This window comes from Syngnathus typhle, linkage group LG4 (assembly GCF_033458585.1).
Source record: "Syngnathus typhle isolate RoL2023-S1 ecotype Sweden linkage group LG4, RoL_Styp_1.0, whole genome shotgun sequence".
In the NCBI taxonomy this organism is placed as follows: Eukaryota; Metazoa; Chordata; class Actinopteri; order Syngnathiformes; family Syngnathidae; genus Syngnathus; species Syngnathus typhle.
The window spans coordinates 20,014,355-20,035,677 of NC_083741.1; the positions used below are offsets into that span (position 1 = coordinate 20,014,355).

General features: G+C 41.9%; 1 long non-coding RNA gene across 1 annotated transcript; it reads right to left on the reverse strand.

Moving 5' to 3' along the window:
* Nucleotides 1–12,743: 12,743 nt before the first annotated feature.
* Nucleotides 12,744–19,556, reverse strand: LOC133153006 (uncharacterized). Its single transcript, XR_009714234.1, has 3 exons — nucleotides 19,492–19,556; nucleotides 18,765–18,867; nucleotides 12,744–15,566 (listed from the first exon to the last, which is right to left on the reverse strand). It is a non-coding gene; the product is annotated as an uncharacterized LOC133153006 (long non-coding RNA).
* Between the last annotated feature and the right edge of the window lie 1,767 nt (nucleotides 19,557–21,323).

Genomic DNA, 21,323 nt, shown 5'->3' on the forward strand with positions numbered 1-21,323 from the left:
GGAGACTCGAATCCAAGATTCAGCTTTCTTGTGTGAAACATACAGTCGCTATCATCACCAGGCCTCGCCACCTCCTACTAGCCAACCTTGAATGAATCCAAATCGTCGCCCCGGGTGCCGGCACTGCCCGGACTCCCCACGGATCTTTCTGGACTGGAGACGGGAGATCAAAGCCCGCTTCACTTTTCCCATCCGGATGCAGCGTCAATCACGCGCATGTGACCGGCTGGCCTCACGGGGGGTCGTAAACTTCGGAGTCTCAAGCAGACCTCCAAAATTGTGTGAGGCCTCAGGCACGCGTCCAACGGTTTGCAGACGCGTCTTTACTGTCGTTCGCTCGTCGGAGGCTTTCCTTTTTTTTTTTTTACGCCGCCACCGTCTGGAGAGCACGCAGCTGAGGTCACGTATCTGGCGCTCTTCTGTCTTATTGTAAGTTCAGTCCAAGAGCGAGCTCATGTTGCCTTGCCTATTATGTCTGGCAAACAGGTGGGAGAGCAAATGTCAACTCTTTTCCACCCACTTGAGCGGGCACCATTGTTTACCACAAAAGTGCCACTGGTTGACTCCCAAATTCAAATTGCCATAAGGAATAATCAGTTTCACTTGGCAGCCTAAAATTTGAGTGTTGGCGGGGCATGCTGATGATATTTGGCAGACTTGACTATTGGTTTTGTTTCTCCCTAATCTTATTGGTAGGCTCCAGCAAAAAAGTCTCAAGACACAAGATGTTTTGATTTGAAGCAGCCATTTTGAGGGACTTCAGAGAAACTCGACCCTGGAAGAGATTTGGTCTAATTGTTACTGAATTTGAACCCTGTAAACGAGACGCTGTTTTATAAGGAGTACTGTCCAAGGTTGATCTGATGGGAACGTTACGAGATGTTAAAGAAGATACGCTCGGTGTTTGTTTGGCCTAGAATGGGTTCGCTATGTTCGCTATATCAAAGATCAGGCGTTTCGATGATAAGCTGTTGTGATGTTAATTCTTAAAAGATCACGGTTAGTTCTCGAGTTTTTTTTTACATGACAAAGCACAAGTCAGGGTTTTTATTTTGGTGGTCATCTCAGGAGATGAAAACCTGATTGTATCACGAGTTGAGTCTGAACAAAATTGAATTTAATGCGCGTTTCCCTTTCGGGATGAATCACATGTTTCCTCGTTGTGTACGAACAGAAAGGAGACAGATCGTCTTTCTCGGGGCAGTTTTAAGAGAACGGCTTGAAGATTACGACGGAGCTCTATTCAGTGTCCGAATTAAGGTTGGAAACCAGAGACCCCTTCTGCTTTTGTGGTGCTTCAAACACTCAAGTTGGGGGGACAATCTTCACTCTCTGTTAATGTCATCTCGCAGATCCAATTTCCTGCCGTCCCACAACCTCTGACACGTATTCTCTGTGGCGCAGTGGCAACTTATTCAAAGCCCGAGGAGGACGGACATTTTGATACCCTTCAGCTGCCTTGTCAGGTGCGTTTGATTCCATAAGGTGACGCCGAGACACGTCTTGACTTTATTGAATTTGTCATTTTCCTGCCCCCCGGGGAGCGATAGGGGCACCTGTGAAGACCACCCTCACAACTCCCCCACACCCCCTTTCGTTCTTGACCCGCTGCACGCATGACACGATGACAGATGATGCACGGGAACAACCCTCAAGCACTTTTGAAATATTTATTTCTTCACTTTGAATGCAGAGCAGAAAGCATTAAAGCCAGGGCACAAAAGTTGATCTAGCAAAATGCTAGAAAAAATTAAGAAGAACTTTCTTTCCGCTTTAGCTCAGTTTACAACAATGGGAAGAACCTGTAATGTGCATTCCAGGCCTGTAGTTGGCAATGTCACAAAAGTGTTGAAAGTGTTACAAATGTCATTTTACAAGAATAAATTCTTGATTTTAGGTGAATTGTGTTGAAATATGTAACTTTAAGATAATGATAATAATGCCAGTCGTTGGCGATGTCTCTATATAAAACCATGAAAAAATACGTCATACTGGGAGAAAACGGAACAGTTTTACGATAATAATGTCGTAAACCTTCATGAGAACAAAAGTACTAAACTTTCTTTTTTCTCGCCACCCACCTAGACAAGGCTGAATATTCAATGATGACTTCCTGTGGGAACACAAGAAGCCCTGATAGGTGTGCCCTCGTTTATTGGTGGGCCGGCTACTGTGTTGTGTGCTATCAGATGACTCGCCATCACAGGCCTTACTTCAAGAGCGGAAAAAAAACAATCCCAGAAACTTTTGCTTCTTTTAGTCAAGGTTAGTTGCTTTCCTCTGTGAAATGTCTAATCTAATGTGTGATAAGAACTACATTAGCTCATGGATATTCCCACAGTGTGTTCCTTGGAGCACTATGCGTGAATGTGTGTGTGTGTGTGTGTGTGTGCGTGTGCGTGTGTGTGTGTACAAAAAAAAAGCCTTACTATACATGGTCATTTTTTTTACCAAGTCTTATAAATGGTCATTTAAAAAAAAAAAAGTTTACATGGTCATTCAAAATCATCTAGTTGATAGCACTTTGTCATTTTCATAGTAAACAAGAAAGAAAACCTCATTTTGGTTAATGTCTTGTATTCTCATTTAAGAGAAATTTTCATGCGGCAGATGTGTTTTGAACACCTTTGCCTGCCTGGCGTCAACACCGCATCTAGCCAGTGTAAATGCTCCCTGAAGCCTGAAGACGTTTTTTGTTTTTTTAAGAATCGATCCAAATAAAAGCAGGAGATAAAATTGACCGACCCTCATATACTTAATTATTGCAGCTATTTGACCGTACGGCATCTTTCGGAGCGCCGCGTGTCACAGGCCATCAATAAGGCCTTAATCGCCGTTAGTTATTGCGCTACTTTGTTACTGGCTGCCGGACGGCCAGTCTCCAGTGGTCACTTTGGCCTGGGGCGAGCCAGCCAAACAGATGCTAAATGGTTGCGCAAACAATTTGATTATGCCGTTTAATTTCCGTCATATATATAGATCGGCGGCAGGGAGGGAGGGGTCTGTTGATGCACTTGTTTCTTGGGGGAGGGGGGGGGATAAAGTGCAGCATCACCAGCCCTGAAAGTGCTTGTTTCTCCTTCTGTGGATCAATAAATGGGTGTGGGGTTGCGTCTTGCAGTATTACCACAGATCTTTGGTTTCTTGCTGACATTGGGTGGGAAATATCTTAGAAATTCTACTTTGAAACTGTACCCCGAGTTTGAAACCGTTCTTTGAAATTGTAACCCTAGTTTGAAACCCCAATTTGAAATCCTAACCCTACTTTTAAACCCGAGTTTGAAACCCTAACCCTAGTTTGAAACTATAACCCTAGTTTTAAACCATAGTTTGAAATCCTAACCCTAGTTGGAATCTGTAACCATAATGTGCAACCCTAGTTTGAAACCCAGTAGTGAATGAAAATTAGCTAAAGCTAAATAAAATAGAAACGTTCACAGTCTGTCTCCAAGGTTTAATGACATTGTGATGCAAATGTTGACAAAAACAAAGGAAAATAAAATGAATTTCACAGTAAATAATACATTCAAATAAACTTAAATCCTTATTCAATATGCTTTCCTTCTCTTTAGTATGGCCTACGCAAAATGGCGACTGGCCCATATAGGCTGGGGTTTTTTTTCGTAACAATTTTGGAGTCTTCTGTTGAAAGAAGTAAATTCAATTCATTAAAATTCATCTCAAATCAGCTCAAATGTTCAAGTTTTCCGTTCTTCTTGTCTGCGCCGACAGGAAGTGAATGCAAGGCCACCAATTGGCTTTGCCAGCGCGTCGTCTTTTTCAACAACACAGCTCCCGTCGTCCGAGAGCGGATTACAAAATGGCCGGTGCGATTTCCCGGCAAACACGGCGGCTATTTGTACAGCGGCTGCGAGCTTCCATCTGAACGCTTAGCCACGAGAGGCTTGTCAATGTCACTTGTCTATCGTTGTTGTTTGACTCTTTCAAGTGCATATTGATTCGAACGGGAGCAGCAAATACGATGGCAAACATTGACTTGTAAATTTGCCCTCCTTGGATTCCATTTTGTGGTATCGTTGGCTTCTGGATATTCACTTCCTGTTTACTCCAGGAACCTGTGAATGATACAAAATGGTCAAATATTTGTTGGTTTTATGCAACGCAGGCGTCGACTTGGATCAAGTCGGGTGAGTTTTTTTTGGGGGGGGGGGACGGTAACATTAGTGACCGCTCTGCTAATAAGGCACTAGCGGGACGTCTGCCCGCTCTGTTTGTCAATGAGCACGTCTTGATGTGAGGATTAGGCCGCTCCTTCCAATTACAGCCCGGTGCCTGGAGCTTTGTCAGCCATTGACGCAGACGCCTGTCGATGGGTCGCCGCACAGCGCAGCCTCGGACCCCCGCTGAGTGACAGGCGCCAGCGTGCGGGGATAATGACGCGCTCCGATTGTGTGAGTTGTGTGTCTGATATGTGTGATCCCGCCGTCCAAGATGGTTGCCGTTGTGCAAAGTGGGGAAAAAAGGAGCAGAATCTTGGAAGTCAACTTTCAGGTTGTACATTAAAGCAAAAAATAATAATAATAATTGGAGACTTGGGGCATTTTGAAGATTATTATGGTGAAAATTGAGTGAATATTTGTCATGCTAATTTATTTATTTTTCTTTCGCAGGCAATCCCATTCAAAGCTGAAAGACTCCAGCCGACAGAATCAAGTTTCATGTAGTTAAACATTCACTCACATGCAAATCACGTCATGTGACATCCTTCCTTCATATGGATGAACCTGGCCACCTTTCATCCCGATTAACCCTGGACAACCTCACACCACGCACACACACACACAAAAAACAGTTTTACACTTAATATTCACCACCTGGTGTTATTTACATGCCATTAAATGAAAGATAGCTGCTGTGTTTTTGCTGACTCGCCCTGCAACAAAACACAAGTGGGGAAAAAAAAGTAGGTGTAATGGTTCCATTCAATTTTATTAAATACAATCGAATCCCCCACACAGTTTGCTTGGTTTAGTTGGTTGAAGTCACTGAGCAAGTGATGGTGGTCCAATGGTTTTTTTCCCCCTAAAAAAAAGAGGGAGCCTGGGAATCACCTGAATTTAGAGTTAATGGATTCCAAAGAACTTTAATGAATGCTGGTTTGATGAATAAGCCCCCCCACCCCACCCCCGCATTTCATGAACATGTTCAACTGGCTGGCACAGATCATTCACTTATTCTGTGTAATTGGATGCTGACCAGGGTTAATATGTAGGGTGTCATTAAATGGAAATGTAGAGTTGTATGATGGGGTGGGGTGGGGGGTCTATTTTGTATAGTGGCGGCCAGATTGGGTGCTCCTTCTTGTTTGGGAGACTCTTTATACGGGCCAAGTCGAGCATGAATGCAAAGAGGGAACGATCGGGGACAGTTATATTCACCCGTTTGAATGAAACGACCTGCGAGAGAAAGCCAATCTCTTGAGTGAGGCGGTGGGAGAAAAGGCTGCACACATGAGGGGCAGATGTGGTCAAAGGGGCTTTAAAAAAAAAAAAAACAAGTACAGTAGAGGTGGGCTGTGGGTAGAATGCCACAAGGGGAGGGGGCGACAGCTTGTTTGGATTCAAACACGATTGAACACCAGGCAGTTGTGTTCTCTCTCTCTGTTTTATATTTTCCACAGTAAAATCATTTCAGCAATCTAATGTGAAATTGCATTGTGGAGCCATAGAACGATGTTATTTCCAAGCACCGATAGCCGAGCGGTTGGGCACATTGACGGTAGTGTTGGCTCGTGAGTGAACGATCCGAAAAAAGAACTTTCTTTTTTCAGTGAACGAGAGTGAATGAATCACTTCCTAAAGACATTCGTTCTTTTTTCAGTTCATATGACTTCAACCAGTAGGTGTCGGTAATGCGCATTGAAGCTGGTGCCACCTCGCTGTAAAACATAACGAAGAAGGAAATGAACTAAACAGATCTGTGAGTGAACGAGTCAGTGAGTGATTTGTATTTCCAGTTGATCGTGAGAACGGATCAGTGAGGGAGCGAATCCTGCCTTCCCGTGCATCAACGGATCAGTCAGTGAACAGGTTGCGTCTCCCTCCTGGCGTGAACTATGTAAGCTGGAATGTAGATTTACGATTTGCCAAGGAAAGAAATAACTCATTCACTGAAACACCACTTCTTTTATGCGCGTTTTCTCCAAGCTAACGGCTAACTTTATTGTTATGCAACAACGGGAAGATTATGCTTCTCTTTGGGTAATCTTGATTTTATAACACTTATAGTAGTTTTTAAATAACGTGTATGCATGTATACGCCTAAATATTGTTATCCAATATATCTACTGCAATTTCACATTGGATTGCTGGTTTGAAGTTTAATTTTGATATTATCATCATCATTATTATTATTATTATTATTATTAAATAAACATTTACGTTAAAACTTGTCTGGTGTTTTATTCCTTGTTTTTATATTCGACAATTAAAACATAAAAATCTGACATTTGGTTAACTGCTTTATGACGTGTGTTTTACGTTGTTGTATGAGTTGGTGTCCCCAAAAATAATAAATGTCGGCATAACGGATTTTTTTTCAACCTTTTATTCAAACCCATTCGGTATAATAACACCATCAACTAGTACAATCCAACAAATACAAAATTAAAACATCAATGTCGGCATAACGTGTGTCGGCTGTCACTCACTCGTGAATCTTCGCGAACGAACCTGAAAATGAATGAAAATGAGAAAATACCTAATAGAGTGTCCGAATGACGTCACAACCAAACAACCAATCAGGAGGTGGGGGTGAGGGCGGGTGTGGCACTTTTCACTTTCGCCTAAGCTTTTTCCCTAATGAAGCGGCCTGTGATTAGGTACACCTCATGGACACTTCAATAGGTACACTACACGAGGTAAAAAAAAAAAAAGAATGAATAAATAAATAAGAAAGTGTGGCAAACGATTGGGTAACAATTCTTTTCAACAAATCTTTTGAATGAACCGATTCTAAAGTCTTAGATGAAATGCACATTACTAGTACAAAAGAGTGCAGACGGCCAAGGCCTGCCAGGTTGAAATAGCCGACTGGTCAGTGACAAGCGCTCTTACTTGGTAGGTACCTGGTTCGATCCCAGGTGTGAGCATAAACCTAAACGTGCTTTTAGAATTTATGTGTAAATACATAAGGTGACCCCACCCCGAAGTTGGCAGATCAAAACAATGGATCAACGTGAAAATGAACAAAAACTTTTCATGCAGGTGCACTTAACAAGGCAATCTTGGAAAACATGTTGGAACGCGGCCCCGAGGACTAGAGCTTGACACTTGTGACCGTTGACCATCATATTTCCCTAATAAAGTGGCCTGTTATTAGATACGCTTGAAAATGGCGGTGTACCTAATGGAGTGTCCGTGTGATTCCCTCGTTAAGTGCACCTGCGTGAAAAGTTTTAGCTCCTTTCACGTTCCCGAGGAGCTAAAACTTTTCACGCAGGTGCGCTTAACGAGGGTCACTTGGAAAACATGTTGGAACGCGGCCCCGAGGACTAGAGCTTGACACCTGTGACCGTTGACCATCATATTTCCCTAATAAAGTGGCCTGTTATTAGGTACGCTTGAAAATGGCGGTGTACCTAATGGAGTGTCCGTGTGATTCCCTCGTTAAGTGCACCTGCGTGAAAAGTTTTAGCTCCTTTCACATTCCGCAGGAGCTAAAACTTTTCACGCAGGTGCGCTTAACGAGGGTCACTTGGAAAACATGTTGGAACGCGGCCCCGAGGACGAGAGCTTGACACCTGTGACCTTTGACCATCATATTTCCCTAATAAAGTGGCCTGTTATTAGGTACGCTTGAAAATGGCGGTGTACCTAATGGAGTGTCCGTGTGATTCCCTCGTTAAGTGCACCTGCGTGAAAAGTTTTAGCTCCTTTCACGTTCTGCAGGAGCTAAAACTTTTCACGCAGGTGCGCTTAACGAGGGTCACTTGGAAAACATGTTGGAACGCGGCCCCGAGGACTAGAGCTTGACACCTGTGACCTTTGACCATGATATTTCCCTAATAAAGTGGCCTGTTATTAGGTACACTTGAGAATGGCGGTGTACCTAATGGAGTGTCTGTGTTATTCCCTCGTTAAGTGCACCTGCGTGAAAAGTTTTAGCTCCTGGGGAACGTGAAAGTGACCAAAAACTTTTCACGCAGGTGCGCTTAACGAGGGTCACTTGGAAAACATGTTGGAACGTGGCCCCGAGGACTAGAGCTTGACACCTGTGACCTTTGACCATGATATTTCCCTGATAAAGTGGCCTGTTATTAGATACACTTGAATATGGCGGTGTACCTAATGGAGTGTCCGTGTTATTCATTTATTGTTTAATTGCACCTGCGTGAAAAGTTTTAGCTCCTGCAGAACGTGAAAGGAGCTAAAACTTTTCACGCAGGTGCGCTTAACGAGGGTCACTTGGAAAACATGTTGGAACGCGGCCCTTCGAGGACTGGAGGATGGCACCCCTGGTTTAAGTGAAAAGTGCCACCCCCACTTTCTGATTGGCTGGTTGATCTGTGACGTCACTTGGACACTCCATTAGGTACACCGCCATTTTCAAGTGTACCTAATAACAGGCCAGTTCATTAGGGAAAAATCATGGCCAAAGCTTAACTGAAAGTGAAAAGTGCCACACCCGCCCTCACCCCCACTTTCTGATTGGCTGGTTGATCTGTGACGTCACTTGGACACTCCATTAGGTACACCGCCATTTTCAAGTGTACCTAATAACAGGCCAGTTCATTAGGGAAAAATCATGGCCAAAGCTTAACTGAAAGTGAAAAGTGCCACACCCGCCCTCACCCCCACTTTCTGATTGGCTGGTTGATCTGTGACGTCACTTGGACACTCCATTAGGTACACCGCCATTTTCAAGTGTACCTAATAACAGGCCAGTTCATTAGGGAAAAATCATGGCCAAAGCTTAACTGAAAGTGAAAAGTGCCACACCCGCCCTCACCCCCACTTTCTGATTGGCTGGTTGATCTGTGACGTCACTTGGACACTCCATTAGGTACACCGCCATTTTCAAGTGTACCTAATAACAGGCCAGTTCATTAGGGAAAAATCATGGCCAAAGCTTAACTGAAAGTGAAAAGTGCCACACCCGCCCTCACCCCCACTTTCTGATTGGCTGGTTGATCTGTGACGTCACTTGGACACTCCATTAGGTACACCGCCATTTTCAAGTGTACCTAATAACAGGCCAGTTCATTAGGGAAAAATCATGGCCAAAGCTTAACTGAAAGTGAAAAGTGCCACACCCGCCCTCACCCCCACTTTCTGATTGGCTGGTTGATCTGTGACGTCACTTGGACACTCCATTAGGTACACCGCCATTTTCAAGTGTACCTAATAACAGGCCAGTTCATTAGGGAAAAATCATGGCCAAAGCTTAACTGAAAGTGAAAAGTGCCACACCCGCCCTCACCCCCACTTTCTGATTGGCTGGTTGATCTGTGACGTCACTTGGACACTCCATTAGGTACACCGCCATTTTCAAGTGTACCTAATAACAGGCCAGTTCATTAGGGAAAAATCATGGCCAAAGCTTAACTGAAAGTGAAAGTGAAGTTTATGCATTTTTTGTACGTGTCAAGAATGTGTATTTGACTACTTGCTCTTTATTTGGGGGGGGACACCAACACATATTACACAACGTGAAACACATATACATATTGTCATGTAAGCAGTTAACCAAATGTCAGATTAAGTTTTCATGCCCAAAAAAATAAAAACAAGGAATAAAACACCAGACAAGTTTTAACAGGTTTGAATGTTTATTAAAATATTTCAATCAATTTCTTCTTCGTTTTGTTTTACGGCAAGGTGGCACCAGCTTCAATGCGCATTACCGACACCTACTGGTTCAAAGCATATGAAATGAAAAAAGAACGAATCACTTTAGGAAGTGATCCGTTCACTCTCGTTCACTGAAATTTATGTTCCTTTGAACGAATCGTTCACTCACGAGCCAACAGTAGCTCAATCGGGCTATACCAAGCATGTTTTGGGGATGTGGGAGAAAAACAGAGTTCCCAGAGAAAACCCACGCGGGCACAGGGAGAACATGCAAACTCCACCCAAGGAGGGCAGGAATCAAACCCGCACCCCTCTAACCGTAAAGCGGACATGCTAACCAGTGCCCCACCGAGCCATCCAAATATAATAGTAACGTTTCAAAGCAATTATGCTAACGTTGTGTGCGGTGTAAATTATGGCAGGACTTATTTTGATTGCGACTTTTGAGACATTTTACGGTGTTAGTCTTGCTTTGCTAGACTAGCTTCTTCCACCTTCAAAGGCTCAGGGGGAGAAGTTAATCATACGCCTGGGCGTCTAGCGCCACACAAGCAAAGTGTGGAAAAGCCGCCCCCACGGCTCTGCCCATAATCGGCTGTACAAGTGAGCGCCTCGGCTTCCTGTCACCATTATATCTGTGTTCAAGTCGAGCCAGGAGGACGGCGGGCGCTTCCCTGGATACATGGCCGTTGCCGTTTTGATCTCTGGACTGTGAAAGCTAAAGTCGCTCTCACAATGCTCGCTCATGTCGGCGGGATTTTCCGGGCCGTTGGCGGCTAAAAAATGTCCGGCCCGGCCGCCGACGCCCCTCGCTGTACGCAAGAAGAACACTTTGTGGGATGTCGTTGGTTACGCTTTACGCTCGCTTGAACATCTCTTTGATTACGCCACAAAAGAAGCTTCCGAGTGAAACGGGTTAAATACACTTTGGTCTCTTCTGAAAGCGTAACCATCATATTTTTGGGGCAAAAAGTTGACATTTGACACAAACACCAACAACAACACAAAAACATGATGTGCTAGCAAAAAAGAAGACGTTTTATAATCAGCATCAAAACACGTTTAGGAACATATAAAGCCATCTCTGATTCAAATTTGTGTCATTATTCAAAGTGTATGTACGCCGGGCCCTGACTTTTGTTAATCCCGATAGTTTTCCATGACAACACATTGCGCTTGTTTGAACAAAACAGCCTGCTGCATTCATCTTGTTGGCACGCGGTGGCATTAAAATGATCAGGATGCGGGAGCGCCACTCGAAGGTGGCGCGTCATTAAACGTTTAAAAAAAAAAAGTCTGGTGACGGCTTGTCGCGTGGTGAGGTTGGTGGGTTGGGGGGCAATGCAACTTCCTGTGCAGCTGTCAGCATAACACCTCCCAAGATGCTGCTGCGGGAATCTGCGGCACCGTTCGCGTTCTTCCTTTCTCCAATTGTTGATGAATGTGCTCCGTTTGATCCTTTTGATTGCCGCATCATGAGTTTATTTTTCCTTCGGGGCTGCTGCATGAGTTGGAGACATATTTCTTGGCCAGGTAGCAGATCGGGTTGCGGCAACCGCGGCCGAGGCAACCTTTCCTTATTGTACTTCCTTCTCTCTGCCGTATGCATTTATATGCCCAAATATGACTTTCTCCATCTGCTTCTTCCATTTATAGAGCTAGATTTGTTTGTTTTGTATGGAAGTTCTTTTGGGGGGGGAACCGCACTCTGATGAGCATCCTGCCTGAAACGTTTAATTGTGGTGCGTGCTGTATTTTGTGCAAAAAAGGGTTTGCCCTCCCTAACAAAACGTGTTTATTCCAAAACTCTCCACATGTTGACTAGAGCTTTCATCCATGAGAACTTTTTTGTTGCATAAGGATGGTAATTTAAGTATTTATAATTTGAAACTGTGATACTATTTATACTTTTAAAGGCAGGCAGGGAACGTTTCATCTTTTGTATACAGAGGCTAAATTAATGATATAAATCAACTGAATGAAAGGAAGAAGCACTTACAACGATAAACATTGGAAATGAAACCAAAAACCAACAAAGTGATGAGTTGATTGGCTTTGAAAAATAACAAAATAAAATCTAGGCTCTCCACAAGGCTGTACAAATGCTGGATCAGCATCCCTTGAAATTTAGTTTGTTCTTGGATAATGTAACAAAAAATTTTAAAAAACAAACTAAATAAACGATTCAACATAACAAAAATCTTTGTAGTCAAAGGGTTGTGCTTGACACAAAATGTAACCACTGATTGGAAATTGACAAAAAAGATGTAGTACACATGCCGACCCCTAGTTGGCAGTGTAACCAAAACACACCAGGTGTCTTCACACCTATTGTTTTGATATCATGTTAAATGTCTTCCCTCATTAAAAGTTGTTCAATTAACAATAGTGTAAAGAGAAATTTTGATTTTCTGTGTGGGGGACTCGCTACTATTGCCAACTACTGGCTTGGCATGCATACTACAGATAATTTCTTTCCATCATTTTCTTGCAAGTCTGCATGTAAAATTTGCTATATAATGTTAGCTTATTTTTATGTAAAAAAATGAAAATGTTATTGGTGACATGAATAAAAAAAATAAAAAAAATTAAAATAGATATTTAAAAAAAATAAAAAATTAAAATAAAGATAAAAAAATAAAAATTAAAAATAAATAAAATAAAATATAGTAAAAATGTAGTAGTAAAGTCAAAAAAACGTTTTTCAATGGAAAAGTATTTCTGGCGCAGCAATCCAAAACAATCAAAAGAAAAAGTCCAGCGTAAAGTGAGCGTGCCTTCCTTTATGTAAAAAAAATGAAAATGTTATTGGTGACATGAATAAAAAAAATAAAAAATTAAAATAAATATTTAAAAAAAAAAAAAATTAAAATAAAGATAAAAAAATAAAAATTAAAAATAAATAAAATAAAATATAGTAAAAATGTAGTAGTAAAGTCAGAAAAACGTTTTTCAATGGAAAAGTATTTTTAGCACAGGAATCCAAAATAATCAAAAGAAAAAGTAAGTCCAGCGTAAAGTGAGCGTGCCTTCCTGAACGTCTTCTTAGCTACGGTCAAGTGAGGACCCCCTGTACTTTATGTGGTGTGCAACATGGGAGTCAACTATACCACAACCATCCCCTTACCCTCTGATGAATGCTTACCATGCTTGTTATATCATTTTAATGTCGGCCGTGACTAGTTTTGGAAACATTCGAGAGAAAATATTCGTTTTTATGATCTTTGAAACATACAATTACAATATAGTGCTCAGATACATCCAACATTTGATTGGGAGCTGGCAGCTCAGGCTACGCCACTGCTGTTTTTACTAGCTTGTTGTCGTGTAAAAGTGCCCGAAAACAGCAAAACCCAAGCCCGAGGAATCCAAACTAAACACTATTCATAAGTCTAAAATGGAAAACGTCGCATGAACATGAGAGCCGTAATCTAAAGTCCCAAAACCAGCAGAAAACCATTGTGATTATGGCACAAAAGCGCAGCAACAGGTTTAACAACTGCGCTGTTAACCTCACCTGAACTTTAATGGCTTTTTGTTGTCGCCTTTTTTTTTTTTTTTTTGTCCGCCCCTTCACTTTTTCTTAAGACAGACAATACTTTGAATGCACAGGGAGCCGCTTCAGCCATAAATCGCGCGGAGGGAGGCTAAATATTGACTGCCTGATCCCACATTGGCGTCTCTTGTGACCAGGATGGACCTTTGTCTTATTCTCTGCCGGCATGCAATCGAATTGTAAACAACACCCACCATGTTATTATTTACTGCCACCTTTTGACGTGACATCTAAAAGGCAGCGAAAAGAATAGGCCCGCTCACCTTTAAGTCATGACGCTTGGGAAGAAAGAGAAAAAAAAAGGGTGCTTTATGAATGGCCACAAAATGCGTGAATGATAACGAGCATTAATATGTCCATTGAGCGTGCTCGCATTCATGCCACATATGAAATCCCCTTTGAATGAGATCAGTTCCCTCCTGTCAGAGCCCATTAGAGCCGTCCCACAGTCCCAGTGGCCGGCTGACAGGGGAGAAACCCGAGCTGTGGCCTGTAGCAGCATTAGCATTAGAAAATGAGCAATCAGCTGGAATGAAGCACAAGAAGAGGGTGGGCGGGAGCAGGATGGAGGAGGGGAACAGCCTCCAGCAAAATGGAGCTCCAACAGTGGTGGCAAAGTTATGGCCGAATCTACATATTAGCGGTTGAAAATAACTGGTCATTAAAGTATTATTATTGGCAATAACCAGCCTCTATTTTACTTGGGAACAAACTTCATAAGGTGGAGAACTATACTATTATTAGACTATTATTATATATTATACAGTTGCTGCTACAAGTGCAATAATAGAACTTTTGCCATATCAACCAAAAGTCGGAATTATTAGCAGTAAGAACAGCAAATACAAATTTAAAGGGAAATTGACCTCAAAATTGTCTTTACAATGTTGTATGTTGTATGTACCCCTATTAGTCAAAACAAAGCTTTCTGATTAATATTGTGTTTGTGGAAATTCAGCCATTTTTTTTTAGGGGTCGGCCATTTTGCCCCTTGTTGTCGACCGAAAATAACATCACAAGCAATCGCAGCTCAGATGGGATTAATTAAGGAATGTCAAATCAAATCAAAGCTTCAGAAAACTTCAATTTAGTCCACAGCAGCAAAATGTGGTCATTATTGTAGAGCAATATTGTCAACGCCGAGTTCAAGTCATAAGTACCTGACTAAATGCTGGAATACTTATTTACCACATCCGTATGATTCCAGTGGTCCAGGAAAGAAGTTGAAATGAAACTTTCCAAAAGAAAATGTCTGCGGAGTTAAGGTCCGGCTTCTTCTCCGACCGCACGCGGAAACGAGCGCGGAACCTCTTTGACTTTGCGAAACAATTGAGTTAAAACACTCGATAAAACATTAATTAGCTTAGCGGTCTGGAGCAGATAACATAGATAAACCCCTATGTAGTTCATATTGATTAGAATATGCACATTGAGCGCGGGCTCTTAAGACAAGTTTTCCTTATTAAATGGACACAAAGCCCAGGTCATTATTCCTGCAAAGAGAGATCGCTTTAGATTTTATCTATTCACATAAAAAGCTTTGATTGGATTTCTTTCTGAGCGGGCCGTGCAATCTATTTTATTCAGGTTTGATTGTATTACCTCTTAATTAGTTTGTATATTGAGTCGAACAGGGCGTATCGATTCGGAGGTGCATTCATTTGCATTGCAAAAATCCTCCTTTAATCCAATATAATCTCATCCTTACTCAAACACATGTGGAGTGCACTCTTTTCCTGTTGCTACTCGGAGCTCCTTTCCTGCGTTACTATAACCTTGTAGTGTGCGTGTGTGTGTGTGTGGGGCGGGTTGTCTGCTTATTTAAAATGTCTTCAGGCCCAAATCCAAATGTAATGTGGGCGGGGTATGGCATCAATGTTTTATAGTTATTTAGTATAAATTTAGATTTGGTATGAAAAAAGATAAATATGACATTCAGTATATTCTCATGCCCAGTGCTACTCAAGCATAAAATCCGTCGAGGGGGTGTCGCGTCATGTCCGAACCGTCAATCGGAGGCGTCAACAGACCAGCCGCCTCCCCCGGTGCGCAGCGGCAGGCCTCACAATGCTCTGTAATTAACCTCACCTGAACTTTAATGGCCCACCTCCGGGGGGACCGCCCGCTCCGGCTGGGTTAAAATTACTGTCACTGTCGTGGCATTGGTGGGGAGCTTGGACACAGTGGGTGGGTTCCGCCTTGACGAGCGAGAGACGTGCAACACACAATACCGTCAACAACATGCTTGTAATATCATCAGCAAAAGATTAAATGTCATAATATTGAGGACAATAGCATAAACTGCGCCACTTCAAAGTTGTAATTCTCTACTACTGCCACCTAGAGGACTGGGGTGTCATGTCAGTGAAAACATAAATCATTAGCTTTGACTTTTGGGATTCAACGACAACATTCCTGTGCCCGCAGAGCTTAATAAAGACTGAATCCGAAGTCCCATGCAAGCAATGTTTCAGATCATCATCGAGGAGTCAGAGGTCTGCGTTTGAGACCAGCTGCACTCTCCGGTGGTGCGTGAGCTTCCTCGCTAGCCGCGAAACAACAGCTGCTCGCTGCCCATCCGACATGTTTGCCACTTTGTACGTGTGCATTTCAACTGTGAGCTCAAGCCCGTCTGATCCCTGAGCTTTGCTGGCCGGATTTTTGGATGCGTCCACAGAGTCTGAAGTCATCCTGGTTAATACGCCCAGGCAGGTTTTTCGGCCGGGGATGTTCTCACCATGTGTTGGGAGTGACTGAACGTGTGTACTGTACGAGTGTGTGTGTGTGTTCATGTGGTGAGTCACAGCCGCCCAATGTGGGATCAAACCCTTGTATCAGGCTCTGGCTTTATAATCAAGTCTGAAGTTTTATCATTGCCATGCTGCTGGGTCTGAATACCGATATGGACTGTCTGTGCACGGTGGTCCGGTTTCCCTTACTTAGAAACAAAAGATAATTGTGAACTATTGAGCAATGCTAAACAAAGCGACTCTACAAGCTATGCATGAAAGTGGTCAAATAAATATATATCAGAAAACTTGCCAATTAAAGAGCCATGCCCAAAATTGAAAAGGAAGTCAGCCATTTTTGGTTTGAAGCAACCATTTTGAGCTTGTACGTTTAATGAACAATTTTCAGGATTCGCAGTTAATCGGGGGGGAAACAAGCTTATTTTATGGATGTATTTCTCAATTTCTAAATTAATTCCTTCATCTATTTAATTGCAGAAAAATCTAATTAATAGTGCACTAACTATAATATTTTAATTGATTGGAGTTGTACTCATTTCTTGAGATAAATTAAACCACACACACACATGAGCTGGCTGCCACAATATCCTAAGAGCTGCTATCTGTCTGCCGCTTGCATGAAGGATAAAGAAACAGGATGTGGAGCAGGGTGGGTGTCTGGGGGGGGGACGTTTGGCCCTTCGACTGAATGCGCCTCAATGGGGCTTATTTTCATTAGAGCCAAACAAATGTGTCACCCCAATCATCACATGGCTGATTTTATCCTTCTGTTACTGTAGCTCCACAAGCATTTCCTTTTGTGAGCGGTCGCTCCTGATAATCCCGCCCGGACAAAAGCGGCCATGTGCCTCCGCAGAGCTCCATGACCAAAAGTCGTTTCCATTACATACTTTGCCCGTGATATCATACATAATGGAAGAGCGCTCGTAAGCATTTTTGTTTGTGAAGTCACTCCCGCTCGTGTTGACATAACGCGTGGCCAAACGCTGAGGTTAACTCTAACGGATTGTGTTGCACGTGTGTCGAGTTCCACCTTAAATCAAGAAGTATATCTACTGTATGAAAGCCGACTTTTAATTGATTTATTTCAGGAGTGTAAATGAATCCTGTGTGGGGGGAATGATGCCTGTTTTTGCCAGACTAACCGGCCCATTGGAGCTTTACTGACCCGGATCGTCACAAAACGTGACTATAAAATTTTTTTACCTAATGAAAACATCATTCTACTTTTTTTTTTTTATTTTAACAAGAACTGGCTTTGAATCGGCAGCCGCTCAAAAGTCCAACACATTCCACACTAAAGTTATGATTTTTTTTTTTACCCCAAATAATAATAAAAAGTAAATAGTAATAAATAATCTACAGGGTCACACTGTAGCAAACATAAAATCTTTATTAGTTATAAAGGCTATAACAGCATGTAAATCAAAATAATATGGTCCAGGGTCAGATTGTTGTCACCAGAAAAATATTATTAGTTGTACTGGCAATAATTTGAGTAACATTTTATGAACTTGGTATGTTTTGTTTTAACTTATGGAGCCTATTTTTCCTGATATTGTTTGTGCAACTCGCTATAACAATAGCTTAGCACGTCATTGGTCCAAACAAAGACACATTTAGGAGCTTTACATACTATTTGTATGGAGCGAGCGACATCTCCATTCATACTCAGCAATCAAAGGCGTCTCTATGTAAACAAATGAATGATTATTATCCACTTTATGATGAGTCACATCAGTGGACTTTTTTTTCTCTAATCGCTGTATGTTTTTTTAAGCATTTTTTTAATCATCCATCTGAATTATTTTAGCTTAGTTTCTTGTGTTTGATCATTTTTCCCAGCAACACTTTTGTTGCTATTAGACACAATACTCTGTTAATAACATTAACGTTGTGCCACACGTTTGAAGAGGCCGTCAAGCAGCCATAAGGACTGTTGCATGGCCATGTGCACAAGATGTCAAAGCGCCAAAGTGTCAGCTGGCAAACATTTTCAAAGTCTCTTCGGCAGAGTGTGAAAGTCAAAAAGCTTTGCAAAAAGCCATCGACAAGAGCGATGAGTGTGTAGCAGTCAAAAGTAAAACATCAGAATAGTTCTATTGTTAAACTACTCTCTTTTTTTTTTGGGACCTCAGAAGGCTTCATAGAGAAAAGATTTGTGTGGAAACATGCTTCTTGTCAATTTCTCTTTGCCTTGTACAAATGTTTCGCAGTATTTGAGGTAACAAGCACTACTGTGCATCCATCAAGAGCCACCAGAAATGTAGAAGTTGCTGTCATCAAACCTGTCACACTACTTCTGTTTTATGTAAGAATCCACACGCATGGAGTGCACAAGGGAAGTGGTGTATTTGTCACTGTCACTGAAAAGTGTGTCCATGTCTGTGTGTGAGTGTGTGTTAAAGTGCCAAATGTGAAACAGAGGCTGCTATTGGCTAATGATTAACCAGAAACGTGTGTTTTTTCCATGCGCAAACACAGTCCAATGGATGCTAACAGCTTGGTGGGCCTTCACTCTGGACATGGCAATAATATACACTACAGCGCTTCCAATTCTCCCTGCCCTTAATCTCCTATTGAATAAAATTGTGGTCACACTGCAACATTTGAGGATACAAACAAATGACAAAAGTTTTCGCTTACCCAAAATTGATGCACCTTCACTTGGGGCTCTGCCAGTATTAGACGCCAAAGTCCGCACTCTGCAATTGGCGAATTTCTCCCTTTTCTCGTTGCCCTTATTCTCCTGTTGAATAGAACTGCAGCTTACTTGTCACATATGCGGCCAGAAATGACAAAAAAATTAGCACACGCTAAGGTTAGCTCTGAATGCTGCAACATTATATCTCGCAGTCTCCACTTGGCTGAAGGACTAAATTTTTCATTGTTCCCAATCTCCCGTACAAAATCTGCGCGCCAACCTTTCATTTTACTTAAAGTGGCTTTAAATCCAAAAAGACAAAAACATTTTTTAGGAATAGCTGGTATATCTAAATAATATTTGAGTCTTTTTTGCGTGCGTGTACTCGGGCCACAAAGAAAGAAAAGCAAAGTGTCCTCCTCAAAGACACACATTGTTATTCGGGTCGTTGACATTCCTCCCGGTGTCTGAGAAAGTGGAAACAGCGTGCCGCTGAGCGCCAGCCCTCGCCACCTATGCGACGCACCCAGTGGCTCCACATATTTAAACACAGCTATTGTAAAAATGGCCCTCTTCCTGTTGTTGTTGTTTTGCCCGAGACTTGATTTTATTCAAGCCCCGGGAAATGGAATCATTTCAATGCAGATGTTTTGCAGTGTAAACAGCCTTGGCAATCTGGGGGGGGGGAGTCTGAAAGGAAGGCATCAGCGACGTGTGGAGATGGCGTACCAGAAGTGGAAAATCTTCCCGGGTGGCAGTGGCGGGGCGTCATTCCCATTTTAATTACCGCTCCTATAAAAAGAGAGAGAGAGAAAAAAAAAAGAACACTGGCTCTAGTTTGACACGAGCCCAAAAACCTGCAGATTAAATTAAACGACGCAAACTGCCAGAATTCAGCAAGCATTTATAGTGAAAGGAAACATACTTGGTAACTTATACTCAAATCGAGACAAAGTGAAATCAAAATGCATGCCACCCATGGACAACCAGAAAAAGAGAGAGAGAAGTAAATATAATGTATAATTCGTATGAATTTCATTATACTTAATGAAAAAAAATGTCACTCTACTTTATAAATTGGAATTATATAGACAGTACATTATTATTATCAATTTAACTTTAGAGGTGAGACCAAGACAATATTATTCATTCTAATCGTATTTATGAAATGTTTGTGTAGTGGTACTTAAATTTGCCACTATGCAGTATTTATTTATTTATTTATTTATTTATTTATTTATTTATTTATTTATTTATTTATTTATTTATTTATTTATTTATTTATTTATTTATTTATTTATTTATTTATTTATTTATTTATTTATTTATTTATTTATTTATTTTAAAATACATTTTGTATACAAGAATTAACTGCAGCGCAGTAGCCTGTGCAAAAAAAGTGTTCAGGGTTTTTTTTTTTTTTTTTTTTTAATATCAAGGTGTTTTGCTAAAGTTTAAACTGGGATCCAAGGCCATTTTAATGTGTGGAGGTGTTATGGTTAAATCAACAAGCACGCCAGCAGTGGCCCAGTGCAAACAGAGCGGCGGGCGCATTTGATTAATGAGCTGACGTGATGTAACCACGGGGGGAGGGAAATAGCTTAGTGCACCTGGTCGTTTACACTGTTTGTCATTCATTTGAGAAAATAAAAAAAAAAACACCCAAGAAAAACCCCTCTTTCTCAGAAGTATCCAAATCAATAAATTCCTGCTAATCTCCCAATAAATAAAAATGCAGGGTCATTGCTTCATCGTTCCTGCACGGGTCCCCTGAGGCGTCGCCCCTGTCGTGTGGTCAAGCGGACGCTAATATAGCCGCGTCATACGTCGCTGTCATACACCGCTTGCCGGTGCTGGTGAAAAGGTCAAGGCGGTAGTTGTAAAACGGCGTGAGCGAGTGTAGGGGGGGTTGACCTATGACTGCCCGAGCGCTACTAATGCAATAGCCAGGCCCGGAGGCCCGAGTCCTGCCAATACCGGGCTGATTATAACGAATCAGGTGCCTCTTAACGCAATCATGTGATCAATTTCTCATTGGGCTGAATAAATAACATGGCAAAAGAGGGGAGCTGGGCATGACCCGCAGCTAACCCTTCGGCCCTCATTATTCATAGCGGGAAGAAAGGAGCGCCACGAGAGCAAAGGACACAGGTTCGTTTTTGGCTAATCATTAGCGAGGATGCTAAATGTGTGCGATTGAATGAATGTCCTGGGACATCTAGTTGACATCTGCTATGGGGCATTCCAATCTGTTTGAAAGTCTGAACACCAGCATTCCATACTACCATGGATGTTGGTTAAACTTTATTATATTCGACCTACTTTTTTACTTTTCACGTACAGTACAATTTTAAGTACTGTTCAGTTGTATTTAACTTAAGTAGAGCAAGTGTTCTTTTTACGTTAAAACTTTCACTGCATTTCGGCTATTAAGTTCATACTGGTTTTGACTTAATTTTACTGGCATCCCAATATGTAAATTATACAGCAATAATTTATTTCAAATTATTAGCGCGACAGTTTGCGTGGATCCCAATTTGAGAAGCACCACTTTAAAACCA